Source organism: Rhinolophus hipposideros (assembly GCF_964194185.1).
Source record: "Rhinolophus hipposideros genome assembly, chromosome: 2".
Taxonomy (NCBI): Eukaryota; Metazoa; Chordata; class Mammalia; order Chiroptera; family Rhinolophidae; genus Rhinolophus; species Rhinolophus hipposideros.
The window spans coordinates 10,901,802-10,919,301 of NC_138048.1; the positions used below are offsets into that span (position 1 = coordinate 10,901,802).

The 17,500-nt window shown below is 37.6% G+C and overlaps 1 pseudogene across 1 annotated transcript; it reads right to left on the reverse strand.

Moving 5' to 3' along the window:
- Window positions 1–2,701: 2,701 nt before the first annotated feature.
- LOC308507223 (high mobility group protein B2-like) lies at window positions 2,702–3,309 on the reverse strand (annotated as a pseudogene). The gene has a single exon. The product of its transcript is annotated as a high mobility group protein B2-like (transcript).
- Between the last annotated feature and the right edge of the window lie 14,191 nt (window positions 3,310–17,500).

Here is a 17,500-nt window from a genome sequence, read left to right on the forward strand (position 1 = left end):
TTTGGAACCAGTAGCAAAATGGACCACTGACCTCATTCTACCTTCATTCATTCATTTGACAAGTCGTGGGAGTGTGTCCATCTTTAGGCTCTATGGAGCTGTCAGGGACACAGTGAGGAGGACGTTGGATGTGGACTCTGCCATTATGGACTGTATAAATGAGGCACATTGGCTGGATAATCACACAAATATATCATCATTAACTTCAGTAAGTGCTATGAAGCACAGCATCTAACAAGAGGCTTGCTTGCTCTGGGGTGAAGTCTGAGGCAACTTCCCAGAGGAAGTGATGTGTGAACTCAGAGAGCTGTAGGGATAAGTAAGTAAAGACGAGGAAGGAGAACGTCCAAGGCACAACGCAAAAGCCATGGAGTTCCTTAGCGATCATTATCAGAAAATAGACTCACTTGGGAGCTTTTATTGTGTAGTACCTTATTGCAGACTGGCACACCAAGACTCACAACTGAAGGGAAATTCTTTGGCATGTCACAGTCGCAAAATTCTACATAATAGAACCACATATATATGGAGGCACAAACTAAAATATTTGGTGAAAACTGCTTCCTGGAACCCAGAAAGAAAGCAATAGCAATAACAGAAATGTTTACTGTGCAAATGAGTAGCAATTTTTTTTTTTTAATGAACGCTTCAGCACGTTAAAAAAGATTTATTCTTGACCTCTTCTCCCCACCCCCATCCCCTATGCCTGCCCTGAGTTTGCAATAGATCATATAGCAGTGATAGAGTACTTAAGCTTAAATTCTTCCTGTAAGTATCACATGTATCTGAGCAATTTCTCATCATGGACAGCTGGCCTCTGAGACTATGCTTGTGAAAAATTTCAGCTTTTAACCACAATAGTGTTTGCAAAAGTCTAGGCATCTCAGTCAAAAGGGAGAACTTTTGATTAAACATCACTGAAAATGCTAGCATTGAAAAGTTTGCCTAATTATTTGACCCCAAAATTCAAGTTTAAAAGATGATTGACACTGCAGGTGTTAAGTGGGTGGATGGTGGGCTCTACTGTATTTACCCTCAAAATTGTTATTTAATTGATGAAAGCTTAGTTACCAAAAAATATTGAGTTCCTATAAGGTTCTAGCATATTCTAGGGACTAGTGAAAGATAAATTAGATATAAAAAAAGGTAACAGACATCTAATACTAATAAATATTATAAAATGTTATCCATTTAAGAATGGAAGTGTGGGCAAACTACAGAATTGGTGTTAAGTGGGTAGATGGTGGGCTCTACTGTATTTACCCTCAAAATTGTTATTTAATTGATGAAAGCTTAGTTTAACAAAAATTATTGAGTTTCTATAAGGTTCTAGCATATTCCAAGGACTAGTGAAAGATAAATTAGATATAAAAAAAGGTAACAGACATCTAATACTAATAAATATTATAAAATGTTATCCATTTAAGAATGGAAGTGTGGGCAAACTACAGAATTGGTGAAATGATGATTCTGATGCAGATGGGGTGAGGAGAGGAGCTGCCAGGCTGCTCAGAGGGGTTGAGTTTGCTGGCTGGCTGGGAGCCCACAAGGCAAAAAAGGAAGGGAAAACAATAGCCCTTGAGCCAAATCTGACTCACCCCCTTTTTTGGGGGGTGGTGGGGGAAGGGGAGGCTCAGGAGATAAGATATTTACAGATAAACATTTTCAATTAATTTGATGATGGGGAACATTAACCTTGAACCCCAATTAAGCAAAATGTTACCTTCCCAAAAAGAATTCTATTCTTCTCATTAGTAGGCCTATATTACAGTTTTTCTCAATTATTATTATATTTATAATTTCATCATAAAACTTTCTAGAAATCTTGTTTTCTCATTTGTTATATAAGCATATAAATAATATCCTTGCTTTTTCCTCTTGGCAGACAAAGCCTAAATTATTTACTATCTGGCTCCTTACAGAATGAGCTGGCAAACCCCTAGGTCTAAATGAGAAATAATGAGGATAGCATGAAAGGAGAAGAGGAAATGGACCAGACAGCTAAGACCATCCAGATATGAGTGATTATAAGAGAATATTCATTTTATGAATATGTATAGGTTAATTTGGAAAACACAGGAGTGTAATAACCATGTTTTTGCCTTGTAGACAAAGCAGTAAGTTGTTTAACCATTTTCAATCAGTTGTAGAATCATGAAGTTGCAACTTAAGATCAATAATACTATTCATTTTTAAAACGGCTTCACACCATTTTTATCAAGTTTAAAACAAGTAAGTAGAACTGCTCCGTACATATTGGCATTTTTTACATACCTTCATGTAACTAAGGACGTAAGTTCTTACTTTGATTTTTAAAATAAAAATTTTAATATACATAATTTTATTACAAAATCTTTTTAAAAAACAAAATGCAACATTCTAAAAAACCCAAAATTTACTATTGATACTAATTTCTATGTTTGCTGTGCTACCATACACAAGAAATTAAGAAACCATTAAATATTTAGAAACATTTAACCTCAGATGCCTTAAAATCTAACTGTATGTAGTAGCCCCTCAAAAAGCTACAACCTGCATTTTTTAAAAAGTATTTTCTCTACAAAGAATCTTATCAGCTATACAAAAATCTGTACAGTTTTTATGCTGAAGCAAATATTGAGCTGCACTTGAATTCACATTCTTAGCAAAACAACTGCCTGAGCGCACACACACACTCCACACATCCTTACAGGACAGCCGTTTATTCTTCATCTTCCTCCTCCTCCTCCTCCTCCTCATCTTCGTCCTCTTCCTCCTTCTCATCTGGTTCCTTCTTTGAGCCTGTTGGCCTGCCAGGGCCCTTCTTTCCCGCTTCACCTTTGCCCTTGGCGCGATACGCAGCAATATCCTTTTCATGTTTCTCCTTTAGCTTCGCTGCTTTCTGTTCATATGGTTGCTTATCTTTGGCCGACTGTTCAGACCACATTTCACCCAATTTTTTTGCAGTATCCCCAATGGATAAGCCAGGGTGTTCACTTTTGATCTTTGGGCGATGTTCAGAACAAAACAGGAAGAAGGCAGATGGAGGCCGTTAGGAGCATGGGGATCTTTTTCCTTCCCTTTCTTATCACCTTTGGGAGGAACATAATTTTTCATCTCCCTGTCATAGCGAGCTTTGTCACTTTTTGCCATGTCTTCGAACTTTGACTTTTCCTTTGCAGACATGGTCTTCCATTTCTCCGAACATTTCTTGGAGAATTCGGCAAAATTGACGGAAGAATCGGGGTGTTTCTTCTTGTGCTCTTCCCGGCAGGTTTGCACTAAGAAGGCATATGAGGACATCTTGCCCCTCGGCTTGTTGGGGTCTCCTTTACCCCTGGTGACAGACGGCGTCTACCTGGTGGTTTTCCTCGGTGTGTCGGAGAATGGCAGCTCTCCACAGGCGCTGCCTTCGCTGGGCTCCGGGGTGAACTGGTTTCTTACTTTTTAAAAGAGAACACTATTTTAAAATATGCAAGTAATAGTGCAGATGGCCTTTTAAAAATCCCAACAGTACAAAATGATTCACTGTGAAAAGTGAGTTTGCATTTTACTTCAGTCTCCTAGTCCCTCAGTTTACCAATCCTCTCCAGAGACAATTTGCTTTGCCGGTTTTTTATACTTCAGATCTGTGCATGTCCAACGTGTACATGTATATAGCTCCAGCTTCTTTTACTCACACTCTCCATGTTGAACTGTAATGTTCCTTTTGCCAGTTAATATAATTCAGAGTTGTTTTCATATCCCTTTCTACAGCGCTCCCTTAATACCAGCTGCATAGTATTCTAATGATTGGATGTTGTAATAAATTTCTGTGTACATACATCTTTATGCATGTATTACTGGATTTCCATGCAAAAATTTTCTATAAATGACATTGCAGTGCAGAGGATATTTGTATTTTAAACTGACAAATATTGTCAAGTTGACTTTCAAAAGTTGCCCTAATCCAACTACATATATCATAGTGTATATTTCTTATCTCTGTCAAAATAATATAATAAGTCAACTTTTAAATCTTTGCAGGACAGACAGATAGATGAGAAAACAAGGCATTTCCTTGTAATCTTACAGTACGTTTTTCATATGATCATGAAATTGAACATCTTTTCATACGTTTAAAGGTTATTTCCTCTTCTTTCAATTGTCTGTTCATGTTTCTTGGCTCATTCTATTGAGATCCTGCTCTGTTTTAAAAATAAAACAGTTCTTGAAAGTACTATGTCAAGGAAAGAAATCTTATTCAAGCCAAATTTTATAGATGGAAATGAAAAAAACCCCTATTGTACAAAGGTTTCAACTACTTTACCAGAAAACAAGAGGTTTCCCCAGTCGGCTTTCTTTTACACCACATCCTATGAGAGAGCCACACAAGTCCATGCAATCTATAATCAATATTTTTTGTGACCTAGCCTCCCTATTGATTAGTCAGTTATTGGCCCCAAATCTAAATGAAAAACCTCAGAGACACAGATCCAGGATAGAACAAAAAGTAAAGTGAATTCCTTTTTATGTAACACAGCTAGCCCAGGAAGACTGGAATAGCAATGGAAAGAAAAGAAAAAACTAGCCAATTTTAATTCACACAGAACAGCTGAAAATTACGCAAAAAACACATTTGAAAGAAGAATAGAATTAAAAAGTAAAACACATACACACTTTATCTGAGTAAATTTTAAAGTTAAGTCTTATGTTATCTTAGGAAAACATGCTTACCAAGTTAGAAGCCATTGCTTTGGCGCAAAGAACATATTTTAAATGAGACAGAGGCTAGACGATCAGACTGCTTTTCTTGGGACCTGTGTTCTTTGCCTGTGTATAACATTTCATGAGGTTTAACATATTAGCTAAAATCCAAAGTAAAGTTCCTCAGAGGTGCGAGTCTGAGCTCAGCATCTTTATGCTTTTTTCTATCCTAAGTTGTTGAAAAAGTACAGGGATATAGGCACGCACGGCTGTAGACAAGACCATTATAGACACCCAGGAATGCAAAGACATTGAACTAAATGAGCTCTAGATTCTGTGCTTTCCTGAGGAGAACCTTTAAGGGAAGCTGACCCAAGTGCTAGCATATGTGCCCTCAGGGCAATTGGCCACAGTCTTCAGAAACTTTCTTCCAAGGTGACTAAATGCCCTCTTAGGTATCTTTCTTGTGGGACCCAGGATGTTGACACATGTCATCATTCAAGGAGCATTGCTATAAATCAAGTTAAAGCCTTGACAAGAATTTCCTACTTTTATCAGTGGTATTTAACTAGCAACGCTTAAAAATGGAAAAGGAAACCTGAAAGCAGCCTAGAGTCATATTTATTGTGACTTTTTCTGCTAAAACAAGGCTTTGTTATGGATTCCTTTTGATGTTTTCAGTTAAGAAAAGGAATGGTTATTCTGACTTTTCCCCCATAATAGAAGATATGGAGAATTGATTGAATTGGATAATCCCTTTATGTATTTTAAAAGAGGAGGTATAGGGAGTGGCCAGTTAGATCAGTTGGTTGGAGTGTAGTGCTGATAACACCAAGGTTGCGGGTTCGATCCCCGCATACACCACTGTGAGCTGTGCCGTCCTTAAAAAGGGGGGAAAAAAGAATAAAGTAGAAAGTATAGACCTTTTCAGTCTATTTTAATAGTTTATACTTGATGGTCATGTAAAATTTGGCTTCAACCAACCATTTGATTTCCTATGCTTAACTATTGTATGCTGAGTCTAAGAAGCTAACGTGTTTTTTGGCACATTGCTATTTCAAATGGACCAGTGTTACACGTGTGGCCTTTGGAACACTGAGAGATTGATTTTAATAGGCTTATCATATTCATACCATTGGCTTCTCATACCTATACTGCATTTTATGACCTCCTTCCTCCTCTTTTCATTTCTCACCACCTTCTTTATCCTTTATCATCCTCTGATCTGACCTCCTGAGCCACCTCCTGCATATTTCTTGTCCTCTCCACACACTTCACACTCCATTTTTTTGCCTATCTTTTCTCTTTTAAGTGACCAGGAACCTTGCTGATTATTCAGGGACAGTATCCTGAGATAAACAGTGGCTTCATGATTATCCTTTTAAGGACAGATTATGTTAAAGATGTTTATATTGTTTGGAGGTTTTGTTTTTGATATTTTCTGGAGTAATTTAAACTACGTTTAGATGTTCAAATTGTGGATGAAAAAATGGGGTTCTATGGAAAGAAATCTCACATCTGATCGTAAATTCCTAACTGTGCAGGTCATGGTAGGTAGTCACACCCCAGGCTTATCTTTGTCTTAAGCAAGCCCCATCCATTGTCTTTGTGCATCTAGGTTACCACATCTTTGAAATAGCCTTAACCACCCTCAAGAGAGCATACAATCTTAATTATCCTGTAATCCAGTCCCTATGTTGCTTCCTCCCACCTTCACTTGATCTCTTAGTTCCCCCCTTAATTTCAAATGCATAAAAGAAACTGCAGAACTGTTATTCCCCCGAGCATTTGAGATCTTGCTCCCACCAATTGTCATCCATTTGTGTGAAATTAAACTCTTATAAAAATTTTCTACAGTTTTGGATGTTTCTTACATTGTCAAAGTAGTAGTCGTAGAGAAAATCTTGCATCAAAGCAAAAATCACCTGTCCTGCTCCCTCCATTGCATGTTCCTCCCTGCAATTATTTTCTATCTATTTAAGACAAAAATCTGACCCCTTACTCCTCTGCTTTAAACCTTTCTCCAGTTCTGAATGCTGTTAGGAAAAACCTCAAATCCTTGAACAGAGCTTCCAAGGTGCTTACATGATATAGTGTTCCTCTTTACACTTCTGTACTCTCCTCCTCCACTCTATGGAGAAGTGAAGGAGTCATGGTTAAGAGTGTGGTCTCTGGAGACAAAACACCTAGGTGTGGAAACTGGTGCTTCCTGTTTCATCTCATGACCTTGAGCTAGTTACTTAACCTCTCCGTGCCTCCATTTTCTCATTTGCAATTTAAGACAATAACCGAACCTATTTCATGAAGTTGCTGTGAGGATAAAAATGAGATAATACTCAAATATGAAGGGAACTTAGAACAAGGTCTGACATATACTTAGTAAGTAAATACTAAGTAAGTGTTTGCTATCATAATTTTTTTTTTTTTTTTATGATGCAATGCCTTCTGCCTTTGGGTCTCTGTACCTGCTCTACTTTCTCTTCAATTCTCACCTTATTTGTATAATTTTTACTCCTCCTTTTTTGTAAGTATGAGTTCTCAAGAGAAACTGAACCAGTAGGACACCAGTGTGTGTGTGTGTGTGTGTGTGTGTGTGTGTGTGTGTGTGTGTGTGACATTATAAAGACTGGCTCATGTGATTATAGAGGCTGGAAAGTCCCAAGAGCTACAGGATGACTCAGCAAGCTGGAGACTTAAAAAAGCCAATGTTTAGTTCCAGTCTGAGTTCAAAGGCCTGAGAACCAGGAAAGCCAGTGGTGTTAGTTCCAATCTGAAAGCTGGCCACTTGAGACCCAAGATCAGCTCATGTTTCAGTTTAAGTTTGAAGGCAGGAAAAAAGCCAATGTCTTTTGTGCTCAGGCAGAAAGAATTTTCCCTTCCTCTAGTAGGATCAGACTTTTCTTCTATTCAGGTCTTCAAGAGATGGGATGGAGCCCACCCACCCACATTAGGAAGGACAATCTGCTTTATTCAGTCTACTGATTCAAATGTTATCCTCATCCAAAGACACCCTCACAGACAGACCCAGAGTGTTGGCCCAGATATCTGGGCACCTCACGGCCCAATAAAGAGGACACATGAAATTAACAATCACATCTGTAAAGTCTCAGGTTAAAGTCCTACCTTTGGGGAGGCTTACCTTGACCCTGAGACTATCTTTCTGTCTTTCTGGCCTGTGAACCCTCTGAACACAGGGACGTGTTTATCTTGTTTTTCACTGTTTTCTAGTTCCTAGCACAATGCCTGGCACATGCTAGGCTTTCCATAAATGCTTGTATAGGATTAGTTAACTAAGAGATAATTGTAAGGTTTTTCCTTTTTTTACAGTATAAATATTTTAAAATATCCAAAAATACTAGACAAAATACTTTGAGGTATAAGCAGACTATCTAAAAGCTAGATCTTCCTACTTATATTACTAATTGGAACTATTGCATCTAATCACAGATTCTGGATTTGCTCTCCACACTGCCTTGCTGGCAAGCATCTAGCAGAATGTGCTGATGTTTGTTGGTAGAAAGCATCATGCGTTTTAAATGCAATCTGGTATTTATATCCTTTGACAAAATGGATATAAACAAGTTAGTTTTTAGTTTATTTGGCAAATACTCTGCTTGGTTTATTCAATGTATTTATACATACAAATTAGCTAGGAAGTAAAAGACAGTTAAAAAAATAAACATCATCATATAGTCTTGTTACTGTAGGCAGAAAGAATAGGGCTACGGGAAAGAGAAGGAAGAAGGGAAGGAAGAAGTAAGGGGAGATACAGGAAGGAGGAGATGAGATCTTCCTTAAGAAAAGGTGCAGCTACCAGACCGGCTAGAACTAGATTTTGGTGACCTTGAACCCACCACAGATGCCATCTTGCCCCTCAAGGTGAACTTTAGATAATTATAATGGATTATAATACTATTAGCAGGCATGAAAGTCTCCACCCCTTGGGTTGCCATGACACTTTGGACAAGGGCTAAATAAGGACAAGAGAATATTACCTCCTGGCAGGAAGGAGTGGTCAGCGAAGATCCACCTGGGAATGCCTAAGACACCAACCCTAAAACTTGCATACCTTGCCAGCCTCATTCTAATAAAATCCTAAAGCTCTTTGTTCTTCAGGGCAATTGCTCTTCTCCTGGCCTAATTACTCTCACACTATTTTTGGGAGTGTATGCTCTTCCTTTCTTCTAATATATCCACTGCTGGCTTGGCTTGGCTTGCGTGGCTTATTCCATGTCTCCTTGAATTCTTTCCTGTGATGATACCAAGAATCTGTTTTCAGCAACAGTTTTAGATTTGAAATGTCTTCCCACCTTTAGCAATCCTTTTTTAAATGATTTTTGAAAGATATATATGGACTGTCCTCAAAACCTTATTTGCTGTCAAAGGTTTATTTCATGAGAGTTGTTTTTTAGTCTTCTTTTGGCTTTAGACTTTTAACTAGAGTCAGTTCTCATTATTTGCAATACTTATATTCTGTAAAGTCACTATGAGGATTGAATTAGCATATATTCAACCATTGCTTCTAGAGGAGAAACAGAGGAAGTTTCCTGCAAGGCTCTAGTCACAACATTTTGGTCAACCAACCAATATATAACCTTATTTTATGTGTGTTTCTTTCTAAAGACAATTTATTTACTATATATAACACTGAATTCAAAGCTAACAGCACTATAACTCATAATTGAATGCAGCTTAGCTAACACACTCACATTCTCCATAAGATACATCACAGCCTTCCTGCACTTAGGAACACTAGTTGGGGGCCATTTTAAACAGCAACATCACTGATAGAGAGAGCTGAAACAAGAAGGAACAGTGTTTTTGCCTTGTTTGACCTTAGTTGGGAGTGAATGTGTGTGTCAGGCAACTCAGATTTTTCATTGCTCTGGGCATGTTTGTGAGTGACTGCAAAAGTGCTGCAAGTATGATTTTGAAGGTACAAATACGTTTTAGTGAGCAGGCAAATTTGCAAATACAGAATCTGCAAGCATCGTCTCTACTAATGTCTGTGAACGTTTCTTAAGCATTTTTAGAAGGGATTTTTAAAAATACTGCAAAGAGTTAGCTTTGTAGTCAGCTATATATGACTTTTGTTGATATTAAAATCATCCAATCTGTAGAGAATTTTTATGAGTTTATCTGAGCCAAACTGATGACAATTGCTGGGGAGCAAGATCTCAAATGCTCTGGGGAATAACAGTTTGCAGCTTCTTTTATGCATTTGAAATTATGGAGAGGACGCGAGGAAAATTAAATGGAGATGGGAGAAAGCAAGGTGGGGATTGGTTTATAGGAGGCTAAACAAGATTATGTGCTTTCTTGAGGGTTAATCCTTCTCTTTGAAGGGTGTTAATCTAGATGCATAAAAGCAATGGACAGGGCTTAAAACCTATCACTAAAATAGTTAGAGGCATGGGGCATGACTACTCAATATGACCTGCCCATTGGAATTCATGATCCGATCACCCTATGATGAGGGTACTTTCCATAGAGCCCCCCACGCCTTTATTTGTCCACACTTCTATAACAAAAAGTCTGAATGCACAGTCATATATGACATATATACAAACACTGGGGTTTGTTAAAGTTTTATTTTTCTATGAAACTCAGTTATCCATTCTATATTTCTGAATTCTCTTCTTCAGTATCAGAGATGGGTATAGTCTATGGCTATGAAATTATGGCACAATTATATAAAATTGAATTTCTCCAAATTTGATTTTTAAAAACTTTATTTCCAATTTTAAAGGTGGAAAAACTAAGGGTTAGATGGACTAGGTGACTTGCTCAAGCCATTCTTTGAGTAAAGACAGCACTAGGACAAAGCTACGTTTTCCATGACGCATTCTATACTCATTTCTTCATCTTGCCTCCGTGTGGACAGATGATCAGCTTATACCAGGTCAAATTAGTGGCTGTGACCTCAGTAGCTTTCTATTTTAGTCATTTCCAACATTTAAAATGTGTCAGAATTGTCAGAATCAACTAAAGGGCTATTTAAAACACAGATTTCTGGGCTCACCCCAGATTCTGTAGGTTAGGCTGGAGTTTGACAATTTCCATCTCTAAGTGCCCAGGTGGCTGGGGACCTCTTTCGTTATGCTACTTGAACCAATTTCACTGGACGAAGTTTCCTAGTGAGGTTGATATAAGAAGACAGGTTGGACTTGCTACTCTGCTGTATTCTTAGTTCTGCTACCTGTCTCAGCATGCATGCGGAAATGTGTTAATTAAAACAAAAGATTTTTCCCCCTGAAAGTTTGGGCCAAAAACGTGGGTGCACATTATACACAGCAAAATACGGTAATTCATACAGAAGGAAGAGCTTTATTTAGGGAGGGGTTTAAGGTATAATAGTTATTCACACTTTCTTAGATGTTCCTTTAATAATCACTTTTTAAATAATATTTGTCTTTAGTGAATAGCATAATGGTCAAATATAAATTATGAAAACTTTAAACTTCTAACACAAGGATATGCATAAATATGTTAAGATATGCATGTATCCAAAGCCAAGAGTTTTGCAGGGAACTGAAATTTTGCCACCCTGAAGCTGCCTTTTGGGATATTGATTTTAAGCTGTTTACTAGGAAACAAAAGACTCAGAAAGAATATTTAACCTTCTCCCCTTTCCTGCCCAACAGATACAGACAGAAGAATCTGCTTCAGAAAGGGAGCCTTGGTTTAATCACCTTAAGAATCTTCACCCTAGCTTAAGTCAGGAAGACGCCAAGTCTGTTAGCTACATACTTCCTGTGTCCCACTGTTTCTGAATTGCCTGGCAAGAATTTTCCTGCCATGTATGTTCCGCTCTTCCTCAACTACCCATAAATCTCCCAGTCTCACTTCTGAAATTTAATACTCCTTCTCCCCTTTTTCTCCTTTGTCCTAGGAGAAAAAGAGGTATTGCCTCACCTCTTTGGAATTTTCATGCTTATGTGAATTTCTTATGCACATGTATTAAAAATTTGATTTTCTCCTGTTAATCTGTCTCTGTTAATTTATTAGCCCAGCTAGATAAACTTAGAAGGTGGGAAGAAATGTATTATTTTTTTCAGCCCTTGCAGTTAATAATAAAGTTTATTATTATTATTAATTATTGTTATCTTGATTGGGTTATTCTGTTGGCCTCAGAACGCACAGCTAAACTGTGACTGTAAAAAATGCACATAGAAGGTTGGTTTTAAAGGAGAAAGAAAATGTTAAGTGATTATTGTTACATTGTCATAGGTCAAGTTTGGGAAAAAAACTAAGAATATATGTTTTTTAGCTTGTCATATGCAAAAATTCACATGTTCAAAGAAATCTTGTAAATGAGAATACTCCTCTAAAAATGTTATAAAGTCTCCAAGTTCCTTGTGAAAAAGTAACACCTGGAAAAAATACTTTAATGTTTTCAATGAAAACTCACCATATTTCCCTTAATTTTCCAACATTTAAAGTACTAAGTCTTTGGGCATTTATTATTCATACATCTTAAAGGTCAATTACTTTTGCCTGAGACCACATGGGTAAAACATACATTTGTGAGCCTGCACAGATCCAATATTTTGATTCATTAACCTGTGAAGTAAGAAATCCTTGATTTTATTTTTGTAAAGAGAAGAGAAAACACAAGAGCCAGAACAAAAATAGTATCTTTTAATGTTTCTTTTTCCTCATGGATTTCTCAATTCTCTGTAATGGATACTTTCCATGAGTCCTTAAAAAAGGATTTTTGTTAGCCAGAGAAACTTTCCATCAGCTTTCTTGCTTGCCAAAATTATTGAGACCTCCTGACGGCGATGTGTACTAGCCCAATAATAACAAACTCTACCTCTGAATTTTAGTTGCGTGTAGAAAAACAGCTTAAATCATATGTTCATTTTGCCACTTGCATTTTAACCTGAATTATGCTTTCCTTCCTTTTTCAAGAATTACTAAGATTTATTACTCGAATAGCTATACTATGCACTATACTGGACAACAAATATTAGCCTGTTGACAGAACTATGCAGGAATTCCCTTCTAGATTGAGCCACTGACTAACATTCAGTTTTAAGATATTCCGCCTGTGAATAGGAAAACTAGTCAGAATAGGAAAGTTATAGAAGCTCAGATGATTTGAATAAATGCTGATACAGTACGAAAGTCAAAAGCATTGATCATAGGACTATTTCCTTCCCCATCTTTCATTCCTTTGGACTTCTGGTTTCCCTACCTCCAAATGAATGTCTTCTAGTTCTTTTGTTCCAGACTTCATCTTCCATTTTCTTGTCCTTTGCTCCTGCAGCTGGTATGTAGTTCTTATCAAGTTCTCATAGCTTCTTTCCTTCTTTCAAACTTTGGGAGATCTCCACGTGCCAAGAGAAACCCTGGAAATGAACTGATAAACACTTCCTTTCTCATTCAATTCATTGGGTGTGGCCCACACACTGTGTGAATGAGATGATTTCACAGCATAATCTGAGGCTGTTCTAGTCATAGAGGATGTCTGATTGTGTGACACACATGTCCCACAGAATCAGTGTCAGCATCACCGGAAATACTTTTTCAGATGGTGATTAACTTTCAAATGTTTCTTTTCCAAAATGAGCCAGAGGGAAAGAGCAACAAAAGAATATAAGAATGAGAAAAAAAAAGACCGCTCACCCCTGAAATAAGCTATTCCCAAATAACAGGTATCTACACACAATGCTTTGCTGAGAATTCAATTGAAGGAGAGTGATTTCATCACACAGATACAAACAAAAGAGCAGCAATTAGAGATAAGGGCATGTAGATTATAAGATTCATAAGAGAATTACTGAAAATTCTCTGCAATGAATGTTAAAGACTTGATAAGAAACAGAAATTCTGGAATAGATGCTTATGGATCAGGACCAGTGGATTAGGAAAGCCACACCAACCAACAAAAGGGAAGGAAAATAGGAATTGGACCAGGGAAGATTAATTTCCCTGCTGTATTACTTTCCTATTGCTGCTGTAACAAATTATCACAAATTCAATGGCTTAATACAATACAAATTTGTTCTCTTACAGTTCTGGAGGTCAGAAATCTGAATGGGTCTTACATGGCTAAAATCAAGGTGTTAGAAGAAATACAGGGCTGTATTCCTTCTGGAAGTTCTAGGGGGAAACTTGTTTCTTAACTTTTCCGTCTTTTAGAGGCTTTTACTGATGTCCATCTTATTATTTTTAACCCGTAGTTTTAGCATAGTAACTGCAGTGTTTAGTGAGAGGTGGCTACGCCAGTTCATGTCATGAAATTGTTGGGGAACAAAAGTAACTGGAAGCAGTTGTAGTGATGGAGAAACTGAACCTAAAATGGTTCCCTGCCACGTGGAACTGACCTAAAATGGTGGCCCAAGGGGAGAGAGAAGTCCCCAGCCTAAGCCCCAGCCCACTTCCGCATAGCCCCCTCCAAGCCACACCCGAGCCAATCACCAGATGACACCTGCCCCTTCCCCAACTCAAGGAAGTCCCCAACCCATAAAAACCTGCTCATAACCTTGCTAGGGGCTCAGTATTTGGGGAAATATCCCACTGAGCCAGCCGGCATAATAAAGCTGACCTACCTAACTCTCTGAGTGCTGCTTGAGTTCTTTCCAGTCCTGGTATCCGTAACAGTAGAGATTATCAAAGGAGTCTGTTAAGTACATGCAAATCATACACTGGGCCCTTCCATAAATGCTTGCAAATTAATTTCCATATATCCTAAATTCTATAATCCATTTAGATATTGCTAAAGATCATTAGATATTGCACCAGATAAATCCCAATTGAACTTTGCTAATACATTTTAGTCTTGAATTTGAGTAGTCTCTAGACAGTACCCTTTAGGGTCTATCAGATGCTCCTGTTTAGGTGAATCACATATAACATGAATGACTCAAAAGTGACCATAAGATCCACAATTGTTCTAGTTTATCTGACATCAAAAAAATATATACCATACTTAATTTACTCTATGTAATTTCAAATGATATGTGCATATATTTCTTCAATTTAGGATATTGTTTCCTTCCATAAACTGTATTTAATTTACATTTTAAACAGCTTTATTAAGGTTAATTGACATACAAAGAACTGCACGTATTTCATGTGTACAATTTGATGAGTCTGGACATATACAAATACCCATGATATAACCACCACACTCAAGGTAAGAGGCACATCCAAAGTTTCCTTGTGTTCCACCACTTTTCTGTGTGGAAAGATGCTCAACATTATTAATTATCAGAGAAATGCAAATCAAAAATGCAAGGAGATATTGTCACCAGAAGCTCACAGGCATGTCCAAGAGAGGACTCAACCCTAAATAGCGGTGACCAGGTTTTTGTCTTTGCATAAAAAAGAATCAAGAGCAAGACAGATGTGGGAAAGCACAGGCAGTTTATTGAAACAACAGTACACACTTGAGAGGGAAGTGCAGGCGTACTCAGAGACTGAGTCGCACCGAGGAAGCCCTGACCATGGGTATTTATACCTCCCAAGGCAGGTTTTGGTAACGTCTCATTGTAGTAACAGCAATGTAAATGACATTATAATTAGCTAAAGATCACGTCTCTGTCAAGGGGGTTAGCCTTGCTGGATGAAGCTGGTTTTTGTTCTTCTCCAGCAGCAGGTGCTGGATACAGTTACTTTTGTAACCAGTGAGAAACCTCAGCTGTATCCTATAGGGGTTGTTAATTTCCTACTACCTATATCCTGCCTCAATATCACCTCACATTGGTTAGGATGGCTATTATCAAACCCCCCCCAAAGACAGCAAGTTGGCAAGGATGTGGAGAAATTGGAACTCTTGTACACTGTTGGTGGGAATGTAAAATGATGCAGCAGCTATGAAAAACAATATGGAGGTTCCTTAAAAATTAAAAATAGAATTACCATATGATTCAGCAATCCCACTTTTGGGTACATAGAAAATGAAATCAGGATCTCAAAGAAATACGTGCACTCTCATATTCATTGTAGTATTATTCACGGAGCCAAGAAGTGGAAACAATCCAAATGTCTATCCACAGATGAAAAAAAGAAAACGTGATACATACATGCAATAGAATATTATTCAACCTTAAAATAGAAGGAAATCCTGCCATTTGCCACAACATGGATGAAACTGGAGGACACTATGCTAAGTGAAATAAATGTCAAAGAAGAACAAATATTGCACGATTCTCTTATATGAAGTATCTAAATTAGTCAAAGTCATAGAAGCAGAGAATATTTCATTTGCATTTCAGTGTTCCATATGGTCCTGGACACATGGTTAAATTTTGTATACATGATCCTTAATGTGATGGGAAAATAAGTTTATCATATATCATCTATAATACTGTTAGAAAATCCATTGTTAGAAATACATTCCCTTGTATTTAGACATTCTCTCCCATTTTTGTAAAATTATGTATATCCTCCTAAGAAAAATGGCTCATTATGTCTTCATTAATGCCAGGTCATATTTTTATCAATTAGTTTCTTAGATAGTAACTACTTTGCAATGAAGTGGATGAAGGCACTAATTTAGAGCATTGAAGGAGGAATTCTTTTGGAATATAGATGGGCACGATACTTCTTAAAAAGTAGTTGACATTTGAGTTGGAGAAAGAGGAGTATCTAGATGGAAAGGAAAGAAGTACAAAAATGCTCTGGTGAATAAACTCCAAAGATAGTCTTTGTTTAATTGATAATTTTTCTTTGAACATCCCCGGGAGAAGAGGCTTACCCTAGTACCTTTGAAGCTATCCTCAATATGCCTCTTAAAACATGCTTTAAAAGTCAGTGATATAGTGTTTAAAATTTTGGCATATGAAAAAGCTATGATGGTATGGAAGGAAGACATATTTGGTTTGGTGTTCTTTGGCTTAATGATTCAGAGAATAGCCACAGAAACCCTTATAAAATTGTTTAGGTAATTCTCCGCGTTGTGGCTTCTAACTATTAATATTTGCGTCTTTAGTATTATAATTCTTAATTAATACAAAAGACAATCTTTTCTAGACTTCAGACTTGGCTTTTAGAGAACTACACATTTTTGTTGAAGTCATTAAGATAGTAGATGATTTGGGAGGACACGATTACATCTATTTACAAGTACTGGAGGTGGGACTATGGAGCACATAAGAACAAAATCCATCTGGTGTTTATGTGAGTTTGTTTATAAAGGCAGTTTCCACTTTAAGGACTGACTGTTTTTAAAAATTCATTTTGAATGTCAACTTTAATTAAATTTTTTTTTAAAAGCGTGTATGTATTTTGTAAGGATACACTCAAACTGTTAAGATGGTTATCTGTCCCGACCTGCAGGATCGACAACGGAAGACCTGGGGGAGAAATAGGGGCTCGGGGGGACAGGGGTACGCGAGAAATGGAGACAAGACAGGAATCTGATCAAGTCTCTCTTTATTGAAGGTAACAGCTTGTATATATAGATTTAGGCACATCAAAGAAACGCCTGGTCTCCCAATATGGGGACCGACCAATCAGAGGGTGCTTCGTCATGGCGGGCTGTTTGAGAAATCGAAACTTAAACTTAAACAATAGAATCGAAACTTTAAGCTTGGCCCAGGGGCCACCAGGTGCAGACATGTCCGGGCATGTCTGGGCCGGTCCGGGCAGGCTGGCCCCGGACAGTTATCTTTTGGGCATGATATTCAAAGGGACTCTAACCCGGTCACTATTATTTTATTACTTACAATTGTCAAATGCAAAATGTTAAAAAAGATTCATTTTGAAGTCTGTTGTTTGGGATTTAGAATACATTTTCCCTTAGAACCAAATGTTTATATAGAGGCTATGTTCTCGCACCAGCTCTCAAAATCCTCTTTAACCCACAGCATTCCTGAAATGTCCA